This window comes from Halichoerus grypus, chromosome 2, assembly GCF_964656455.1.
Source record: "Halichoerus grypus chromosome 2, mHalGry1.hap1.1, whole genome shotgun sequence".
Lineage (NCBI taxonomy): Eukaryota > Metazoa > Chordata > Mammalia > Carnivora > Phocidae > Halichoerus > Halichoerus grypus.
The window spans coordinates 183761374-183781796 of NC_135713.1; the positions used below are offsets into that span (position 1 = coordinate 183761374).

Consider the following 20423-nt stretch of genomic DNA (forward strand, 5'->3'; position numbering starts at 1 on the left):
TCACACCACGACTTCATGACCGTGTCCTCCCCAGGAGCCTTCAGAGTCGTCTCTGCAGACCCTGAGACAGCCAGAAACATTCTTGGTTCCCCAAAGGCATCTAGCCAGATGTCTTCTCATACAGGAAGTGGATTCAGCTTACAACCCACTCCAGAGTCCAACAGCTTCTTCTAACACTGAGGTCATACAGTTCTTCTTTTTATCTATGGGTAATCTTCCATAATGGACTAATAGGCAAGATATTTCCTCTCTGGCCTAAGACCTTAACAGCATGTCCAGAACCAAGTTTATTATTCTTTTTTTCCAGTAAGCTCTATGCCTAATGTGGGGCTTGAACTCATGACCCCAAGATCAAAAGTCGCATGCTCTACTGACTAAACCAGCCAGGCACCCCCAAATTGATCATTTTTATTTCTTGAATCATGAATGAAAAAAATCTAGAATGCTAAAATGCCTTTGACTGCATTGGTGTAGTTCTCTGCTTCTCAATTTCTCTCTCTCCAAAAAAAAAAAAGTGTCACTGCTTTCTGCTTCAGGTTTCCCTGACCCGGGAAACCATCCTGCTCATCCTGCCAGTCTTAGTCATCACACTGGAATGTGACTACGTGTCTCCCCAACCAGACTTCAAGACCTTTGAAGGCAGGGACCATGCCTTTGTCACCACTATCTCCCACACCCAGCATGATGCCCGGCATAGCGTTTTGTTGAATAATGAATCGATGAATAAAATTTTACAGGTGTAGCCCACAGAATAAGGCACCACTCTGGTTGGTTTCCCTGGCTGGATTCATAAAGAGGAGACATGAGCTCTCAGCCTAGAAGCTATAATTTGGAAGGCGACCTATACTCTCTGCAGAAAGTACATGGTCCTCCTCTGGGCATGAACTTGAAGGAGGGTCTTGCAGAGAATCCCAAGCCTGGTAGAGGCTTGCAGAGAATCCCAATCCCAGACCTCATCTGGAGGCCTTGCAGAACTTGTCCTGATCCTACCGGGGTAGGGAAGTGGTCTTTTCGCACATTCCCACTGGCTGCAGACCACAATTGAGGAGCAGCCTGGCACTCCCCAAGGGCAAAGTTTCCATTACTCAAATATTTGAGAAGTAAATTGAGGGGAAAAAAAACCCAAAAATACTGCAGGGTGGAGATCCACCAGTAGCCCAGGTAGGAACCAACTTTCTAGAAAAAAACTTTTCCCAGCGCCCCCTGCTGGGGTGGGGAAGCTTCACGTGGGCACAGAAGGGATGCTGCAGACAGCATAGAGAGCTCACCTATCTGGCAGCCTCCCCTGGTGGGCAAGGAGACCTCATCTCTCCCCCTGGGAGGCTCGAATAAGTCGTCTAAGTGATGGAGACAAGGCAGGGTTCAAAGGTGCTTCCAGGGTCCTGTTGCTCCTGGCTGTATTCGCCAGACCCCAACATACACCTGCCCTGCCAAGGAGATTCTTCTCCCTTCCAGTGACTTCCAGAACAGATACAGAAATGCGGTGTCTATCCATGCAATGGAATATCACTCAACCACGAGAACGTGATGCGTGCTATAACATGGGTGGACCTTAAAAGCATTTTGCTAAGTGAAAGAAGCTGGACTCAAAGGTCACGTGCTACATGATTCCATTTATATAAAATGTCCAGAACAAAGGCCGAGAAACAGAAAGCAGATTAGTGGTTGCCAGGAGCTGGAAGGAATGGAGAGTGACTGCTAATGGGCACGGAATTTCCTTCGGGGGTGATGGAAATGTTCTGGACCCAGATAATGGTGATTGTTGCCCAATACTGTGAATGTACTAAATGCTACTGAATTGTACACTTTACAAATGGGTAAAATGGTAACTTTCATGTTATGCGTACTTTACCACAATTTTTGGACACTCCGTGGTTCCGTGAGAACCCAAGGGCTAGGCACCACTGGTCAGCTCAGAAGCTTAGGAGTTCAGCCCGGGGATTGGTCTGGTTCCCCAAACCAGGGCAGAAGCCCGGGCGTTCAGAAGAAGAGGCACCAGCTTGCCACCCAGTCACCCATGACTGTGGTCTGTTTCTACACAGAGAACACTTCTGACACCAAATGTGTGGGGGGGTCCCCACACTAACCAGTTCTCCACCACCAGCTAGGTGTCCCGCAATTTAATTCAATTCTGATACTAAGTACCTGGAGTTTGCCTCAGACCCCACAGGGTAGGGGCTCCGTCCCCGAAAACTGCCCCAATTTAGGATGCCGGTTGCAGGTCTTAGACCACCAGGACCTCTGACTGACCAACTGTAAATTTGGGGGTTTCCCACAGCCCTCTCCCCAGGTTTGAGAATTTGCTGGAACAGCTCATGGAACCCAGGAAAACCGTTCACTTACTATTCCCGGTTTATTATCAAGAATACAACTCAAGAGCCGTCAGATGGAAGAGATGCGCAGGGCAAGATATGGAGGGATTTCTGTGCCCTCGCCAAGGACACCACCCTCCCAGCACCATGATGTGTCCACCACCAGAAGCTCTCGGAACCTCCTACCCACCCCATAACCTGCGATGAGGGGTGATGGGGATTTCATTACTTGGGCAGGATTGAGTAAATCATTGGCCATTAGTGATGAACTCAATCGGCAGCCCCCTGCCCTCCCAGGAGGCGGTGGTAGGGCTGTCAGGAGCTGACCCTGGCCCCATGGCACTTGCAGAGCCGCGCGGGTGCAGCAAGCTGGACCCAGCAGACTCAGGTTCATCACGGAGGAGGGGGCGCCGAGGAAGCCCAGGACGGCAGGTACGCCAGACCAGGGCGGTCCGGAGCACTGCAGAGGAAGCAGGCTGAAAGGTGAGTCGGAGTCTGGCAGGTGAGGGGGGAGTGTTCCAGGCTGAGGGCAGAGGAACCTGTGAGAAACCAAAAGATGCACACAACTCACTGGATTCTAGAGACCAAGGAGATGAGCGGGGGGAAGGATGTATCTGGAAAGATGGGCTGGAGCCATGGAGGACAGGGCTGTGTGGTTGGTCCATTGTGAGGAGGAGTTTGTTCTTTACCGAAGGGAAATCTGTGACTCCTCTCTGCTTCATCCTCTCTAGTCAAGTGACTACCAAGTCGCTTCCAAGATACCTGTTGCTTATCCACTTCTCTCTGTCTTCCTTGTTATGCATCTGGTTTAAGACACCATCGTCCTGTCCAAGACGCTTTACCTTCTTTCTGGCTCCTCAGAGGTCCCTCAGCATCACTGTCATAAGGAATCATAGTCTTCCCCTTGACTAACCCCAAGGCCTCTTGGCCTCTTCCCATCCCCTGCCCCCAGGGACGGCTCCAGGATGAAGGATATGACGGGATGTCACCTGCACTCGCCATGTTGCCTTGACTCCTCATGGTCACAAAGTAGCTTCAACAGTTCCAGTCCCCCACAGAGACCAACACACCCAGAAAGTGTTGGGGCATTTCCCTCAACAGCTATTTCTAGAAGAGGAGAAAGTCCTTCCCAAAGGCCCCGTGCCTAAATCAGTCACTGCCCCAAGGAGTGAGACATCATGATTCCCCCACTGGGAAGGAGCCCAAGAGCCTAGGACTGCTGACATGAGAAAGAATCCGAGCTTCATCGGTGAGAAGGCGGGGACAGCTATGGTCAGGAAGCAGCAGGTCACATTGCTTCCTGGGAACTCTGCATTTTACTCACAAATCGCCTTCCCCTCTCCAAGGCAAATCCATCCTAAAAAACATCTTTGTTGGAGGCCACAGACACGTAGCCCCCGCCCACGGGCTTCCTTCTGCAGCGTCTCTGCCGGAAGGTCCGTGGAGACCCCCGCCTGGTCCTCCAGCCCCTGGCCACACTGCAATATCCATCCTGAACGTCACAGCAGCCCTGCGCGCAGACCACACATTCCTCTTCCAGAGAGTCATTCCGGACACCCACAACTCCTGCTCTGTCGATTTCCTCTTTTCAACAGCATTCTGCCAACAGTTCCGCAGAGATGGAGCCCTGATGCATTTCTTGGCTTAGTTTCCCTAATACTGTGATTGGAGTTGAACACTGCCACGCTTCCATCCCCAACAAACCCCAAATGTGACTGTGGACATCATGGTGGAAGGGGGCGCTGGACCTCCCCCTTATTCAAGAAACAACTCCGGCATTGGCTGGGAAGGGATACAGGGAGCCCAGAAGGATGTACAAAACGGGTCTTCTACCTGCACAGACACTGGCGTGCTGGCAAATGGCTAATGACCAGTCCTCATCTCTCGCCCCCAACACCTCTCTCTCTCCTCTGTCTATAATGACTTTGACGTGCATAAAGGTAATAAATACTCAAGACTAATCATTTTCTAATTATTCTACTACATGGCTGGGAATGGGGGAGAAATACGTTCCCGAAAGGAAAAAATCAAGGTGCTGTTGGCAGAAGGAAAGCTATGCATACAAATGTTACCATAATTCTGAGGCCTCTTGGCTGGCTCCCACCTACTCCTCAAGCCTCCTGCCACAGCCCTCGCCCCCTCCCCCAGAAGTAGCTCCAAGCCTTACTGGATATTTCTCCATTCCTGGAACCTGCCTCACTCACACTCACCCCTGGACATTTGCACATCGTACAGCCCAGCCAAGCGAACTCCTACTCATCTGTCAGGTCTTGGTTTAGATGCCACTTGCTCCAGGAAGCCCTCTGTGATCCTCAAACTGGGTTACATAGATCTCCTATGAGCTCCCATATCCATTTATATTTTATTTAATAAATATTCATCGGTCTCCTCCTTTGTGCCAAGTTCTGCACCACTATATTATTCTTGTCTGTGTGTTCCACTAGATCTTACACTCTGTGGGGATCAGCATCTTAGGTATCTTCCTCTCAATATGTCTCCATGGCACATAACAATACATTGAACAGTCAACACGGGACAAATTTTTGTTGGAAAAGAAAAAGAATAATTTTTTTTAATTGACGTGAAATTCACACATAGCATAAAAAATAGCCATTTTAAAGTGAACAATTCAGTGGCATTATTACCAGTGTGCACCCACTGTCTCTGTTGAGTTCCATTTTCATCTCTCCCAACGGAAACCTTGTACCCACAAAGCTGTCACTCCCCATTGCCTGCCTCCCCACGCTCTTGGCACCCCCTAATCTGCCATGAAAGAATTTTTAAATAAATGAAAGTTGTCTGCCTTGGGTTGGACAAATAATTTGCCTTTTCTCTAACAGCCTGCGGAAGCATTGCTTTAAGCCAAGCTGTGCCCGTGTGGGATGGGTGCACCAGAGACTTTTTCTGCTGCGGCTGTGCCCCCCCGGCACCCCGTGGCATCCTGAAGCACACGGGCCCTTCCTTTCTAGGAGGTGGACCCATCTCTTCCAAAATTGAGTGTCTCTCCTCAAAACCTCCCCCTGAACTGGAAATTGTCCAGTGCAGTCAGCGAGTCTGGTCCCAGAGGCAGCTTTCTTGGGAGAGCTGAGCCTTGAGTGCCTTCATAAAGAATCTGTGACTTGGGAGCGTTCCCCAGGGAGGGGGATCAGGCTGCTGGGTGCGGGTGGGAGGAGGCACTCAAGGGGGGGCAAAGAGCACTCTGCTCATCGGGTCCACCACTGTGGGAAGGGGCAGAGCCCAGGCCTCGGGGCCTGTGCTCCCCGCTCCTGAGGGAGCGAGCCTGGCTCCCCACAGCCCCCTGGGGGGGTTGGATTTAGCAGTGGCAGGATGGGGAATGCAGGCCGGAAAGCAGTGCATAGGAGAAGGTCTCCCCCCCGGGACCTATTTCCCTGGCACGGAGAAGCAGCGCATCCTTCAGAGTCTTTGGACCTCCTAACGTGCTCCTCGGTGGCCCATGTTGTCCCTGCTCATCTTCGTCTTGCCCGTCGCCCTCCCCCAGAGGCCTGGGGAACTGTGGGGGAATTGAGGAAGGTGTAGGAGGAGAGAGGAATAGAACCTGGGGAGGGGGAAGGCATCTTTACATCTCTTCTGGAAGAGGTGGGGGGATGAAGGAGGCCCGGGGGGTGGGGGTGACAAGCTGGCAGTCCACCAGGGTCTGCGTCTTCACCCGCCTCTCCTCTGTCATGGCTCTTCCGTGGGCACCTCCCAGCCAGAGCAGCCCACCCACAGACTGTCGGATCAACGGGGTCCTGCTCTAAAACCGCGCAGTGTCCCGCCTTAATGTCACCCAACAGTGTGTCTTTTCACGTCCCACATATTTCCTGTGGTTGCTGTTAACAAATTACTACAAATCTGCCTTTAAACAACACAGACTCGGGGCGCCTGGGTGGCTCGGTTGGTTAAGTGTCCGACTCTCGAGCTCGGCTCAGGTCATGGTCTCACAGTTGTGAGTTCGAGGCCCGCGTGGAGCCTGCTTAAAAAATAATAATAAAATAAAATAAAAATACACAACACAGTCTTATTCTCCTTTCATTCCAGAGACCAGAAGTCCAAAATAATCTTACAGGAAGGAGTAAAATCAGGGTGTCAGCAGGAGATTCCTTCTGGAGTCTCTAAGTGAGTGTAGCGGGCTGGATGGTGACCCCAAAAAGGGATGTCCATGTCCTAACCCCCAGAACCTACACAGAGAACCAGATACGGCAAAAGAGGGAACAGCAAGCACCTTTTATGGAAATGCATGTGATTAAGTTAAGGACCTTGAGAGAAGCTTCTCTTGGAAGTGCAATCCCATGTATCCTTATAAGAGAGACACACAGATGGGAAGACACAGAGAAGGGAGAAGGCACTGTGGGCACAGAGGTAGAGACTGGAACCGTGTGGCCATGAATCAGTGCCCACAGCCACCGGAAGCTGGACACAGCAGAGACCGGAAGCTCCCCTAGAGCCTCTAGAGGGGGCTTGATCTCAACACCGTGATTTCCGACTTCTGGCCTCCAGAACTATAAGAGAAGACATTTCTGTTGTTCTATGCCCCCGAATTTGGGGTGATTTGTTACAGCAGCCGCAGGAAACGAATACAGTAAGAATCTGTTCCTTGCCTTTTGCTGTTTCTAGAGGCCACCTACATTCCTTGGCTTATGGCTCCCTCCTCCCTCCTCACACACCAGTGGCGTGACATCTTGTCTCTGACCTGCCTCCCTCTTATAAGGATCTTTGTGATCGCACTGAGCCCAGCTGGGTAATCCAGGAGAGTCTACCCATCTCAAGATCCTTAGCTTAATCCTGTCTGTAAAGTTCCTTTTACCACATAACGTACACACGGGTCCTGGGGATTAGGACGTGGACATCTCGGGGGTCCATGGAGACATTATTCTGTCAACCACACTCAGGTTCCCGGCTTCAAGGTGTTTTCCAAGCACGGTCTCCAAGGGTCACCGTTAGGATCTGAGAGTCCCCTGAACCTGCAGAAAGATTCAGCAGACTGTGCGTGCCTTCTCTTCCCGCCGTAAGACTTGGTCCTCTCCCTGCATCTCCTGTTCTGGGAAGGCACCTGGGGCCCCTCTGGGTTGGGCGGCAGAGACGCTCGTGGGTCTTCAAATCCTCCAGCTTGGAACCCACAGTCCTAAGAGGCCATGCTCCTCCGTTCCTTCCTTTCCATCTTTCTGCCGCACTACCACGCTCTCATTTCCCCCAAACTCTACTAACCCTGCCTTACCACGGTGGTGGCCACGTTTCCACAAAGCTCACTCAGAACCATTTTCAGGGGTGTCACTGAGTGAGGGCATAAGTGGCCTGCTGTCCTTGGAATAATCTGGGACAGGACGATCAACATAGCCCTTGTCACCTTAGGCCACAGTCAGCTGGGGTCAAAGGGATGCCCAGCGAACAAGGGATTCCGGCTCAGCGGCAAGCCCCACCCTTCTTTGGAGCACCTACCTTGTTTCTAAACACCCAGGCCACCCACTTTCTCTCCACATCATACGTTCCTGCTTGACCAGCACCTCCCAGACCTGTGTCTTCCTGCTAGACGGACCCCAGTTTGGTTCAAGCAGCCATGATGTGCAGGAGAGGCTGGGGTCTGCCGAGCCCCACCCAACCCCTCATGAATTTTAATTGGTCCAAAGCAATCGAGGTGACTTCTCTTGCCAAATGATTGGTCAGGCAAGGGCAGGTGAAGCCATTCCAGCCAATGAACCCGCAGAGCCTGTCTGGTGAGCCCAGGGGAGGAGTCCAAGATGGCAGACAAGGGAGTGGGGCAGAGGAGACAAGCAACCAGCCTGAGTCCTGGGGGGCGGGGGGCGGGGGTGTAGGCCTTGGAATTAGCAGCCTTGCACCCACGGGCTTCCACGTGATTGGCCCCTCTGGAGCTGGGCTTGTATTTCCCATGGCAGGCATCTCACGGGTTCTGTCTTGCAGGTAGCTTCTGCTCTCTTTTGCTCTGTCAGTCCCCACCTGTGGCCCTCGGGGCCCTGTTGGTTGTCATTCTAGTAGCAGCTGCTGCTGATCCCTGTTTACAGCCCCCACCACACACACACACACACACACACACACACACACACACTCCACCCTCCCCATGCTGGCCTTTTTTTTTTTTAAAGATTTATTTATTTTATTTTAGAGAAAGAAAGAGAGCAAGCACCAGCAGGAGGGGTAGAGGGAGAGGGAGAGAGAGAATCTCAAGTGGATTCTGTGCTGAGCAGAAGCCCGAGGTGGGGCTGGATCCCATGACCCTGAGATCATGACTTGAGCCAAAACCAAGGGTTGGATGCTTAACCAACTGAGCCACCCAGGCATCCACACCCCCTCCTTCCTGGCTCTGACATCACAGTGAGGTTCCAGGTGTATACACCAGGTATGAAGTAGTTAAGCTTGGCTGCCAGGTGGGGGGCGGGTGGGTGGGTGAACTTGTAGTTGATGGCACCCTGCACAACGGGAAGAACTTTTAGTTGTCACTCAAGTGGGAAGTCAAGGTGGTCCTCGCAGCCCCTGCTGTGGCTAGGCGTGGTGTGGAAACAAAGCAAAGAACCCCCCTACCCCCCACACCTTCCCGCCCCATCACTGGAAGCATAGCAGGGCCTGGGAGAGAGAAAACATTTCCTGCACTCACCCATACGGGCCAGGAAGAGCAGCCCAGAGCATCAGAAGTACAGTGATGGGGCTCTGCAGATAGTGAAGTTTGGGTTATAAAAAGTCAGTGCCTGGAGGCTAAGGGTCTGCCCTGTGCTTAGTGTGACCAGCTGGGACTAGAGAGGAAGCTCTGTGAATAACCCAGGACCAGGATAACTGAATGGAGGCTCGGGACAGCTAGGCATTTCACAGTCTCCATTCCAAACCTCCAGCCTTGACTCACCTTCCTGGTCTCTCAATTCCCTTTTGTTCTACCCTCAATAGCCTTGTCCTACCTGAACCCTGGGGGGGGGGGGGGCACTTGTCTTGACCAGGCAGGGCTCTAAGAGGCCCAAAGAAGCCAAGGCCACCTCCCTTCTCTGAGGGGCTCCAGTCTGTTATTTTGAAAAAATCAAGGAATACCAAAACAAGCCTTCTAAAACTATGGCATATTTTGAATGTTATATTTCTTAAATTATTACTTTTGATGCACACACACACAAGCAATGAAATAGTTTCTTTCTCTGTCCCAAAAGTATAAAAATTGATGCTATTCTGAGGGATGCAAAATGTCAGAACTTTTGCAGCAAAATTGCCTCAATTTCCCATTTCCAGTAAGACAGAATATTATACTAGTTAGGACTGAATGATGACTCTGTGTCACCGTATGAGTATCCTGTCACTGCTGTAGTAAATAACCACAAGCGTGGTGGCTTCATTCAACAGAACTTATTCTCTCTCACTCCGGAGGCCAGAAGTCTGAAACCAGGTTTTACTGCCCAAGGATCTAGGGGAGAATCCATTTCTTGCCTCTTCCGGCTTCTGCTGGCTTCTAGCTCCCCGGCCGCATCACCCCAACCTGCCTCTGTGGCCCCATGGTCTCCTCCTCTTCTTGGGTAGCATCTCCTGCTGCCTCCCTCTTATGGGAATACTTGTGGTGGTATTTAGGGCCCACCGAAATAATCCAGGATAATCTCCCCACCTCAAAATCCTGAGCTTAATCACGTTCTGTGCCTTAGAAAGTAACATTTATACGTTCCAAGGATTAGGACTTGATTTCTTGGAGACCCTTCATTCAGCCCACCACACACTGGTGAACTACAGACTTCAATCTCTTAAGACTGTCCTACCCTAGAACAGTGCTCTGCACAGATGGTTACAGGACTTGGAAACAGTGTTCATTCAAGCAGGTGCTGTGGTTCAGGGACAGAGCATCAATTCAAGACTGTACGAGAATCTTCCAGTCCTGCCGGTGCCTCTCTGCTTCTGCATGGACAACTGTGCTTAGAGAGACCATCCCAAATCTTCACGTGAGGCTTTCTGGAAATATGAGGGCCCAGCCAATGGCAGTCTGCCATCCCTACCCCACGCTCGCCCAGTGACAGGCCCCGTGGCCAGTGCACTGTGGTGCCTCAACTCCCCCAGGCAGGGAGTCCATCTGGAGCCCCACTCACATCTTCATCCAAAACTTGATGCTTTAAGCCCCCACATGTTTGTCTGAAGAAGACCTATCTTCTTATTCTTATTGTGCCAAAAGACATCTAACCTAAGTGTTACCATGTTAGCCGTGGACAAACGTGCAAATCAGCGGCATCAAGGACATTCACAAGGTTGTGCGACTGCCAGCGTTAGCTAGACCCAGTCACTCCCCGTACCCCCTCCCCGGCTCCTGGCAACCCTAATCTGCCTTCTGTCTCCATGGATTTGCCTAGTCTAGATATTTCCTCTAAAGGGAACTGTACCATGTTGGTCCTTTGTGCCTGGCTTCTTTCACTTAGCGTCATGTTTTCAAGGTTCATCCAGATGGTGGCACATTTCGTATTTCGTATTTCGTCCTTTTGATGCCTGAATAATATTCTGTTGTTTGTATATACTACATTTTGTTTATTCCTTCATCAGTCGATGGACATCTGGGTTGTTTTCTACATTTGCCCATTCCTGACTGGAACCCCAGAGCCCACGAGACCCTACATCCATCACCCCTGAATTAGGGCAGTGGGCTGCCTCTAGGTCCATGAGCTTCCGTGCCAAGCCAGACAGGACTTGACCTTAATCCAACACAAAGAATGTGGCCATGATAAACTGGGTTCCTTAATGAGATACACGCCCACCTTCTGGTCTCCCCACTCCCTCCTTCAGCGAACAGCCACCCTTCTTCCAACCCCGTGGTCCTCACGGGGCTGCCCTTCTCTCCCAGAGTCCTACTGATGCGGAACTCCGAAGCTCTTCCACCCCTACTCCTCGTGCTATTTAGAGGGTAACAAAGGGGACCCTGCAATCGGTCACCATGCACCCAGAGAACCTCCCCGGCTGCTGTCCAATGTGACCTTGAAGGAGGCCCAGGCCGGGGCAGGGTGGTTTCTGAGCCAGCCAGTCTTCAGGCCCGTGGGTCCCAAATGTCGACTTCCTGGGCCCTGCTGGGTCTTGCCAGGGCCTTTCCAGGAGAAGCCAGGGCCTGAAGCTGGGTATTGACACTTCTGAGGTGGATTCTCTGCCAACGCAATTGCCTTTGATCAGAGACCCTCCCCGCCTCCCCCTCGTAACAAGTTGTGAAATAAGAAAGTGTAAGTCTTCCCTTTAAAGACAAGAAGAGCAGAATGACAATTATAGAAATTTCTTTTGTTTAATCTGCTTTAAAAGGGAACAATGGACCAAGCAATTTTCCTGGCATCGCCCCAAAAAGAAGTATTGTGATTATTAAAATAGTGTGCTTACTTTGTGCTAATGAGAAAAGCTGGAGAATATTAAAGAACTCAGAGACTCTACAGAGCCCTGATTATCTGACTCATCAGGCAAAGGTCCCAAGTACAATTACAGAGACTCTTCTCTGGCCTCTATCTTTAAGAAATTTTGACAGTTGTCCCACCACTCTATTTAAAAAGATGAGAATTTTCTTATTGTCATTTTTTTCCTAGAGTCTGCTTTTCCTCACTCCCTTCCTTCCTTCCTTCTTTCCTTTCAGTAGGCTCCACATAGAGCCCAATGCAGGGCTTCAACTCATGACCCTGAGACCAAGACCTGAGCTGAGATCAAGAGTGGGACACTTGGGGCGCCTGGGTGGCTGAGTCGTTAAGCGTCTGCCTTCAGCTCAGGTCATGATCCCAGGGTCCTGGGATCGAGCCCTGCATCGGGCTCCCTGCTCGGCGGGAAGCCTGCTTCTCCTTCTCCCACTTCCCCTGCTTGTGTTCCCTCTCTCGCTGTGTCTCTGTCAAATAAATAAATAAAATCTTTTTAAAAAATAAAAAAATAAAATAAAATAAAATAAATTAAAAAAAAAGAGTGGGACGCTCAACCGACTGAGCCACCAGGTGCCCCTTGTTTTTCCTTTATAAATATAATTCTTTTTTTTTTAAGATTTTATTTACTTATTTGAGAGAGAGAGAATGAGAGACAGAGAGCATGAGAGGGAGGAGGGTCAGAGGGAGAAGCAGACTCCTCGCTGAGCAGGGAGCCCGATGCAGGACCCGATCCCGGGACTCCAGGATCATGACCTGAGCCGAAGGCAGTCGCCTAACCAACTAAGCCACCCAGGCACCCCTATAAATATAATTCTTAAAATCTCTGTACATCAGTTTCCTCATCTGTAAAATGGGAGAAGTAGGGATTCCTACTTACTCCATAGGAATATTTTGAGGATTTAAGAACCAGAAATCACTTAAGAACTGCATCTGGAACTTAGAAGCAAAAAAATGTTTGTCATTATCATCACCATCATCACCATTATAAATACCAAGATTGTAAAACACATTTTAGATAATTGTCTGAAATCATAAAGCATGGATAGGACAGGATGCAAAGATTTTTCATGAACTACACCTATTGTCAATCACTTTAGGCAGAAAGAAGCTCAGGGAAATCACTAGACGCTTTTCCTTCTTTTTTTTTTCCATCTAAACTAGCCCCCACATGTTAGTAGCTTCCTTTGTTTCACATACTAAGAAAGATGGAGCAGAAAAGTAATTCAGTCTGCTATTGTCTGCAGATACCGGTTTTAGAATAAAGGTGCCTCTCACCATTTCTGAATGTTAGTGAAAGCGAAGCTTTTCTTTCTCTCACCCAGACCCTGCCCAGGCTGCTGGGGCTGGGCCATGGCGGGCGTGGAGCTGCTGAAGGCATGGGAGCCCCGGGGAACAGCATCCCTGACTCTGTTGCCAAGCTCTTCAGAGACGCCCCAGCTGCTGCCACTCGGGCTCTCTTCGCCGTCCTACCAACAGAGGCCCCTTGTTCTGGTTTGACCAGTTTGAGCAGATTCTGTGAGACACCCCAACGTTTCTGGGGCCCCACAGAGACGAGAGAAACTCCATCACCATTCCCACAGCCCCACGGCCCCATAGCCAGCCTCCTCAACAAGGAGAGAGGCCTGGCCTTGAGTGGCAGCCACGGGGCCCCCGGGGGGCTGGGAAATCCGCTCACATCTGTCCACATCTGCACCCCCTGGTCTTCCCTGAGCTAGCCCCACCAAGGGTGATGCCTTTTGTGCGTTGCTGGGGACAGGACATCACAACAGGATCCAAGCACAGGTGAACCGTCACTTTGGAGACAGCTGGTCCTCACCGAGGTCAGTGTTCCAGGTACGAGGAACTCAGGCCACCTTCGGAGGGCAGACGGACCAGTGTATAGGGCCCTGGCTCCCCAAGATGGTACCTGAGACCACCACAGCCCAGTCACCCGAGACAAGGGACCTGGCTTGTGCCCAGTGAGATCAGCACTGTTCCCCGAGCATTTCCACATCTGATAGAGGCTGGGGAGCCAAAAGTGCTGAGTCGGAATAGCTGGGGACGGAAGCTAAGAGATCTTGTGGCCTGCAAGCTTTGGGGCTCCCTGTATTCTCAGGCTAAGTTAATGCTGCAGTAAACAAGCCTGAGAATGGTAATGGCATAAACAGAGTGGGGTTAGTTTCTCACTCACATAAACAGTGCCAGGCGGGCCCAGCTCTGGTGGTTGGTTGGAGGTGGAGATCTTCAAATACCTGGGCTCCGTCACCTTCCACATGGCTTCCAAGATCTCCCTGATGTTGACATCCAGTAACGAAAGGGGAAAGAGCGTGAAGAACCACACAGGTGAGGAAGACTTTTATAGTTATAGCAGGCCTAGAAAAATGGGCATATTTCAGAGGCTAGAAGGCAATTGCACGGCCACATCTAACTGCAAGGGAGGTGGGATGCGGCCTGGCTGTGGGCCCAGAAGGACGAAGATACCAGTCTGGAGAGCAGCTGGCAATCCTTGTCACACCATCCAACTGTGGTGGCCATGGATCTGAGGTTCACCTGTGTGCAGCGTCCATGGTCCCGAAGTCTGGAGCCACCTGGCAGCCTCCACGGGGTGGGGGTGGGGAGCTCCTAGGGAGCGCCAGACTATAACTTCCACGAGATGTACCCCCCGACCCCACCCTCCCGGCAAAGCTGGCTCCTCAATGCTCGGTCGTCAGAGGGCAATTCTGAATGGCCCTCCTGGATTCTGGATGCTCTGCCCTTCGTGTAGGACCCAGTCGAGCGCTTGTGACCCTTGACCCAAACTGAGAGCCCCTCTAGGGAACCATGGCTAAGGGTTTTCAGATGAGACTCTCACCCACACTCCACCACCTCTGTGCCTATGTCCCCACCCTGAGAGCACCCCCCATCCTCACCCTGACCCCCACCAACCTCCCCCCAGTACCACTTGCCCTGCAGAAGCATTTTCTCTCCATGAATGATGCAGCCACCTGAAGTCACAGTTTCTACCCCAGGTGGGACAAGCATAGTCCCCCATCCACTACTCACCACCCAATAACCAATGACTAAAGAGAACTTCTCAACCACATCCTTCAGGACTTGGGGCAACAGTAGGATGAAGCCAAAGAGCTTTGGCTACGAGGAGTCCTGACGTCAAATGCCCTCCCTGCCACTCCCTAGCCGGGTCTCTCGGCTCAAGCTGCTTACCTTGCCGAACCTCAGCAAAATGGGGGGGATAATACCTCTGTGTGGAATTCCAGAATTCCAAGAGTCGGAGATGGTGCGCACCAAGTCCTAGCATGGGGCCTGGTGCGCAGGAGGCCGGCAGGCTTGCTTGCTGTTGTAAGTGGGGGCTCTCAGCTGGTGCGGCGCGCTCTGGCCAGAGCCGAAGTCCCCAAGGAGCTGTGCCCGCTCGGCCTGAGAGCCCCACGCTGTGGGTCTTCTTCCCCCTCCTCTGAGGGGGCGCTCCTCCCCCTTCTAACGGCCATGCAAGGAAGGTTCCAGCCGCCCCCGGCCTGTGACAAGCCAGGCACTCTGACCCCCACTCTGCTCCCATCTCCCAATTGCCAAACCCAGAGACACTTCATTTCTTACCTTACCTGACTTCTTGCGTGTGGCGTCCAATGCTGCTGACAAGCACGTCTGCCCAAACTGCCCCCTCCCGCCTTCTGAATACCTGCCTTTCTTTCCTTCCTTCCTTCTTTCCTCCCTCCCTCCCTTCCTCCCTTCCTCCCTCTCTCTCTCTCTTTCTTTCATAGGCCCCACACCCAGAGTGGAGCCCAATGTGGGGCTTGAACTCACGACCCTGAGATCAAGACCTGAGCTGAAATCAAGAGTCAGATGTTTAACCGATTGAGCCACCCGGGCGCTCCCTGAATGCCACTTCCTATCGCTTCCAGACACTCCTGCAGCCTCCTTGCCCAGCCCCTCTTCCTCTGCCTTCCCTTTCCATGCTGACATTCCTAAAGACACATCCTTGGGCCTCTTCTCTTCTCCATGCATCTCCCCAGATGATCCCACCCCTCCATGGGATTGATGGCCACAGACAACACTGACGACTCCCAGATCATTCCCAGTGCCCAGCAGCTTGCCCACAGCAGCTGGGATGACCTAATTCACAAACTGGATCTAGTCTTTAGGCCACTTCAAACCCCTGCATGCTATCCCATCGCCCCGAGAGGAGTCAGACCAGACTCCAGGGTCCAGGAGTCCTCATCTGGCCCCGCCTGTCTCCTCCTCCCCACCCCACGCCCCACATTGCTGGCCCCGTCCCTCATTTTGGCTCTTCCAGCCTTCGGAGTGATTTGCATCCTTGAAGGCACCAGGATTCCCTGGATCTCCACTGCTTTGACTTCCAGGAGACCCCCATTCACCCCTCAATAGTCATCCCAAAGGACAGCTCCCCACCTCTCCAAGCCTAGCTGGGGCCCCTCCCCCGGCCCTCCCTCCTAGGGGACGGTCTGTGGTTGCCCACCTCCCTGCTCAGCGGTATCTGCAGTTGCAGGGGGGAGGGGGGCGGGACTCCACGGGGAAGGGAGATGCCAACGTCCAGAGGGTGTTCAGGATGCGGGCTTGTTAGGGAAGGCCAAATTAGCTCATGGAGTGTATAGGCTGAACTGTGTCCCCAAAAAGATAAGATGACATCTTGACTTCCAGTCCTCGGAATGTGACCTCATTTGGAAATAGGGTTGTTACAGGTGTAATAGGTAAGATGAGGTCATACTGGAGTAGGGTGGCCCTTCATGCAGGATGACTGGTGTCCCTGTAAGAAGAGAAGAGAGACAGACACATGAAAGCAGAGACCGAGGTTGTTTTTTTTGTTTTTTTTTTTTGCCCCAAAGGCGTATCCTAGCTTTATTAAAGGGCCGCGCCACAGAGTCAATATAAAAACACAAGAAGCCCCATCAGTTTAATAACAATAAAAAAAACCAAACAATGGAAAACTGAGGGGGCAGGAAAGAGGCCCCTGGGCCAGGGGTACAGGGAGTCCTGCTCACAGCACCAGACCTGGCCGCAGGGCCCCCTCCCCCCGCCCCGTATTGCTGTTGCTACGAGGTCGGGGGGGCAGTGATTGTCCTGTGGGAGCCACTGTTCACCTGGATAAAGGACCCTTACTTCTTCTGGGGTGTGCTCAGCTTCTGCATGGCCCGGGTCTTGTCCAGCAGGCCAGAGATGAAAGCCTCAGCGGCTTTGTAACAGTCAACCAGCAGCCCCTTGACCCTGGCAGCCCGGGTATCATCACTCCCCATGTCCAGGAGTTCGTCCACATCAATCTCCAACTCCGGGATCTCCTCTTCCTGGCAGTCGTAGAGGCGAGTGAGCTGCTCCAGGATCCACTCCTCCAGGCTGAAGCGCTTCCGCAACTCCTTGCGGTCGTACTTGACCGTGACCTTCCCTTGGCGCCTCACTGGGCCCTCGCCTGCAACCCCAGGGGGCTCTGAAAGTAGAGGCGGGGCCCTGGGCCACCACTGCCCGGCCCCGGGGACCGGGGCCACCGACGCCGCGCCCCTCGCAGGGCCGCTGTCCCCCATGGCGGCTGCCGGGGCCACGTGCGCGCGTCCCGCCCCTCCCTGTGCCGCCGCCTCCCGGACGCCCTCCTGCTGGCTCCGGCTCGCTGGCTCGGGTTAGCTCCCGGCTCGGCTCCGCGGGGAGGGTGGTGGCGGGGGCGCCGGGGCAGCTGCACCACGCAGAGCTCCCCGCCCCCCCCCCCCCCCCCCCCCCCGGCCTAGCCTGGCCGCGCCCCGCCCCCCAGAGACTGAGTTTTGCTGCCACGAGCTCAGGAGCGCGAGGAGGGCCGGCAAGTCCAGAAGCGAGGAAGCGGGAAGGAAAGGTGCTCCCCGGCAGGATGCAGAGGGAGCTCGGCCTTGCCAGCACCTTGACCTAGGAGTCTGGCCTCCAGAGCGTGAGACGATACATTTCTGTTTGTTGACGCCGCCCTGGGAACAAATACACAGGGCAAAGGGCAGGCCTCAGATTTGGGGGAGAAGTCTCCTATTACCTGCAGTGATTTTTTGGAACCTCTGATGACATTCCTGTCCCCAGTTGTTTTTCTCGTGAGGCCAACAGGAACAAAGGCCAAGTAACAGAATTGCCCGTCAGAGAGTCTGGGGACCCCACCCCCCACTCCTTGTTAGAGGAGAGGACAAAGCCAGCAGTGGGCACCCCAGGCCAGCATCTTCTCACACTCCCAGGCCCAGTGCGGGCTCTGCCCCAGCCGCTCGCACGGACCACCTGCTGTCCCCTTAGAGCTGCCCCATGGCGTGGGCTTCGGATTCAGGAGGGCCAGAGCTCAGCCCTGCCCGTCTCCAAGCCTCGCTTTCTCTCCTGTGTTTGTTCCAGCACCGGAGGCCCTCGAGTCTGCTGCACCTGCTGAGCCCAGATGTCCCCTCCTCCCCGCATCCTCCCTGGGGCCCCCTCTCCTGGTGTCTTCATGGTGGCAATGCCTCAGACAGCTGAAGAGGCCCCATCCTGTCCTGTAAAGAGAGCAGGAGGAGGATCACAGGCACTTGCCTTCAAACCGGGGCTCTGCCATTTCCAGCTGTGTGACTCCGAGCTAGTTCCTCCCCGCGTGTCCCGTTCCCTCCTTGCAAAGCTGAGATACTGCAGGGCTGGGGGAGGTGGCTGATCGAGGGGGGCAGAGTCTCCTTCCCTGGCTCCTGGGCCAGCCTCAGGACGTCTACGAGAGCACCGAGGCTGGCGGGACAATAGTGTGTGCCTGCTGCATGCATTGCTCTGAGGGGACGGTCCTTAGCCTTTCTCTGGTTCGCAGAGGGTCCAGAAGTCGAGACCCCTGCATAAATCCCTGCACCCAAGGCCCTCAGCACACTGCCCACGTGGCGCTGAGCATCTTTCCCGGGCTCCCCGCTCCAGCCCCGCATCGTGCTCTGAGCTGTGGTGGCCTGTCTCCCACACCCTTTGAGGAGAGGGACTCGCACAGGTACATCCTGTTCACCGTGCCAGACCCAGGGCTCATTTGCGAAATAGAGTCTTAAGAGTGTCCCTTCCCTGCCCCCCACGCTGCCCTCCTTCTCAGCCTCCTTTGCCGCCGCCTCCCTTTGCCCCCCCTTGGAGCACCGGGGCTCCCCAGGGTCCTGCCTCGTTCCCTGCCCGCCTCCCGCCACCCCTCTCCCCAGACCAGCTCCGCGGCTTCCATCGCTTCAGCCTGATTTCAGTGGAGGGGATTCCAGCCGCCCTGACACAAAACCCCAAGGTCTGACAATAGAGGTGCCTTTTTCCCCATAAAATCCTACTGGCACTCGGTCCCGCAAAGCCATCAAGGAGCAGCCCCCTCCATCTCTACCACGGGGCTTCCAAGTGGCCTTGGGCATCCGCATGCAGCAGCTCGGAGAGCACACGGAGAAGGACAAGGAAGGTTTTATGGGCCTTTATGAGACATATGTCACTCCCACTACCTTCCATCGGCCAGAACTCTGCCTGTCTTAGTCTGTTTGGGCTGCTACCACAAAATACCAAAGGCTGGATGGCTTATAAACAACAGACATTTATTCTCACAGATCTGGAAACTGGCAAGGCCAAGATCAAGAGCCCCCTGGAGTCTCTCTAAGGGCACTAACCCCATTCATGAGGGCTCCACCCTCACGACCCACTCACCTCCCAAACGCCCCAGCTCCTGAGCCCATCACATCAGGGGTTCAGACCTCAACACATGAATCTGGAGGAGGGGACACAAACATTCAGCCCATGGCCGATGGCCACACTAACTACAGGGAAGCTAGGGGATGCAGTCGTGTGGTACGGCTGACAGCAGAGGGCTTAGGTTGGGTGAGCGGCTACCTAGTCCCCACCCCAGGCTCCCCATCTGGTCACTGACGAGCCACCCCCTCTCCTTCTCCTTCACAGAGCACACTCATCGCTCCCCAGAGAGGCAGCCGAGTCCCCTGCCCTCACTGTCTGCTGGGACGTGCGCCACAGGCCGGGACCTCCAGGAAGGGCGTGGTTCTCCCTCTGGGTCCTATGTGGGTCCTTGGGATCTGGAAACTAAAAAAGGACAAGTTATCGCCATCCTGCCCTCCCCCCAACGCCCCCAACACACACAGTATTGGACCGTAGGGTTCGGACAGAGTAGCCACGATACAACATCCCAAGGGGAAGGGGATGAACGGAGGAGGATGTGCGCAGGCGCTGGGGGCACGGGGGAAAGCCCCAAGCGGGAGGTCTGCTCTCTGGGACCCCTGGCTCCACCTTCCAGCTTCTTGCCTTTTTGCTCCAAGGGCCCATTTGAAGTGGGCGTGTTGGGGATGTGCCCTCCTTGGGAGCGGCTCCAGCCCCAGGTGGTAAAAGCTGTGAGGCCCCAAGGTAGTTTTAAGGCCCAAAGGGTTAAAGGTTTGTCTTTGGTTCAGGTTTCTGGCGTATGTGACAATACAGTTCCCTCAGAACCTGAAAAGGCTCCTCATCCTGTCGCTTCCTGTCGGCGTCAGGTGCCAGGGACCACATGCAAAATTCATTTCGAGACACAGTTCTCCAGACTGATTCTTTTTTTTTTTTTTTTTGCTCCCTGGCCTCGGGCTCTTCTCTCTCAACGTACTAATAGTGATCCTGAGACTCGGGCCCGGGAGGGAGGACACTCCCTCACCCTGACCTCGCACAAGGCCGAGGCTTAATGGGCTTTCGCCGCTCAAAGCCTTGTTCAATATGATTTCCTTCTGTTTGGCATCTAGAAGCGGTCAACTTTCCCAACCAAGGCCCCACATTTTTGGAATCGTTCTATTTCATTTTAGTTGTGCTTGCAAATCAGCCAGTTCCGGCCTGGGTTCATCTTAGCCTTCTCAGCCTT

General features: G+C 53.4%; 1 pseudogene; it reads right to left on the reverse strand.

Moving 5' to 3' along the window:
- Window positions 1–16694: 16694 nt before the first annotated feature.
- LOC118525482 (protein phosphatase 1 regulatory subunit 14B pseudogene) lies at window positions 16695–17160 on the reverse strand (annotated as a pseudogene).
- Window positions 17161–20423: the final 3263 nt, after the last annotated feature.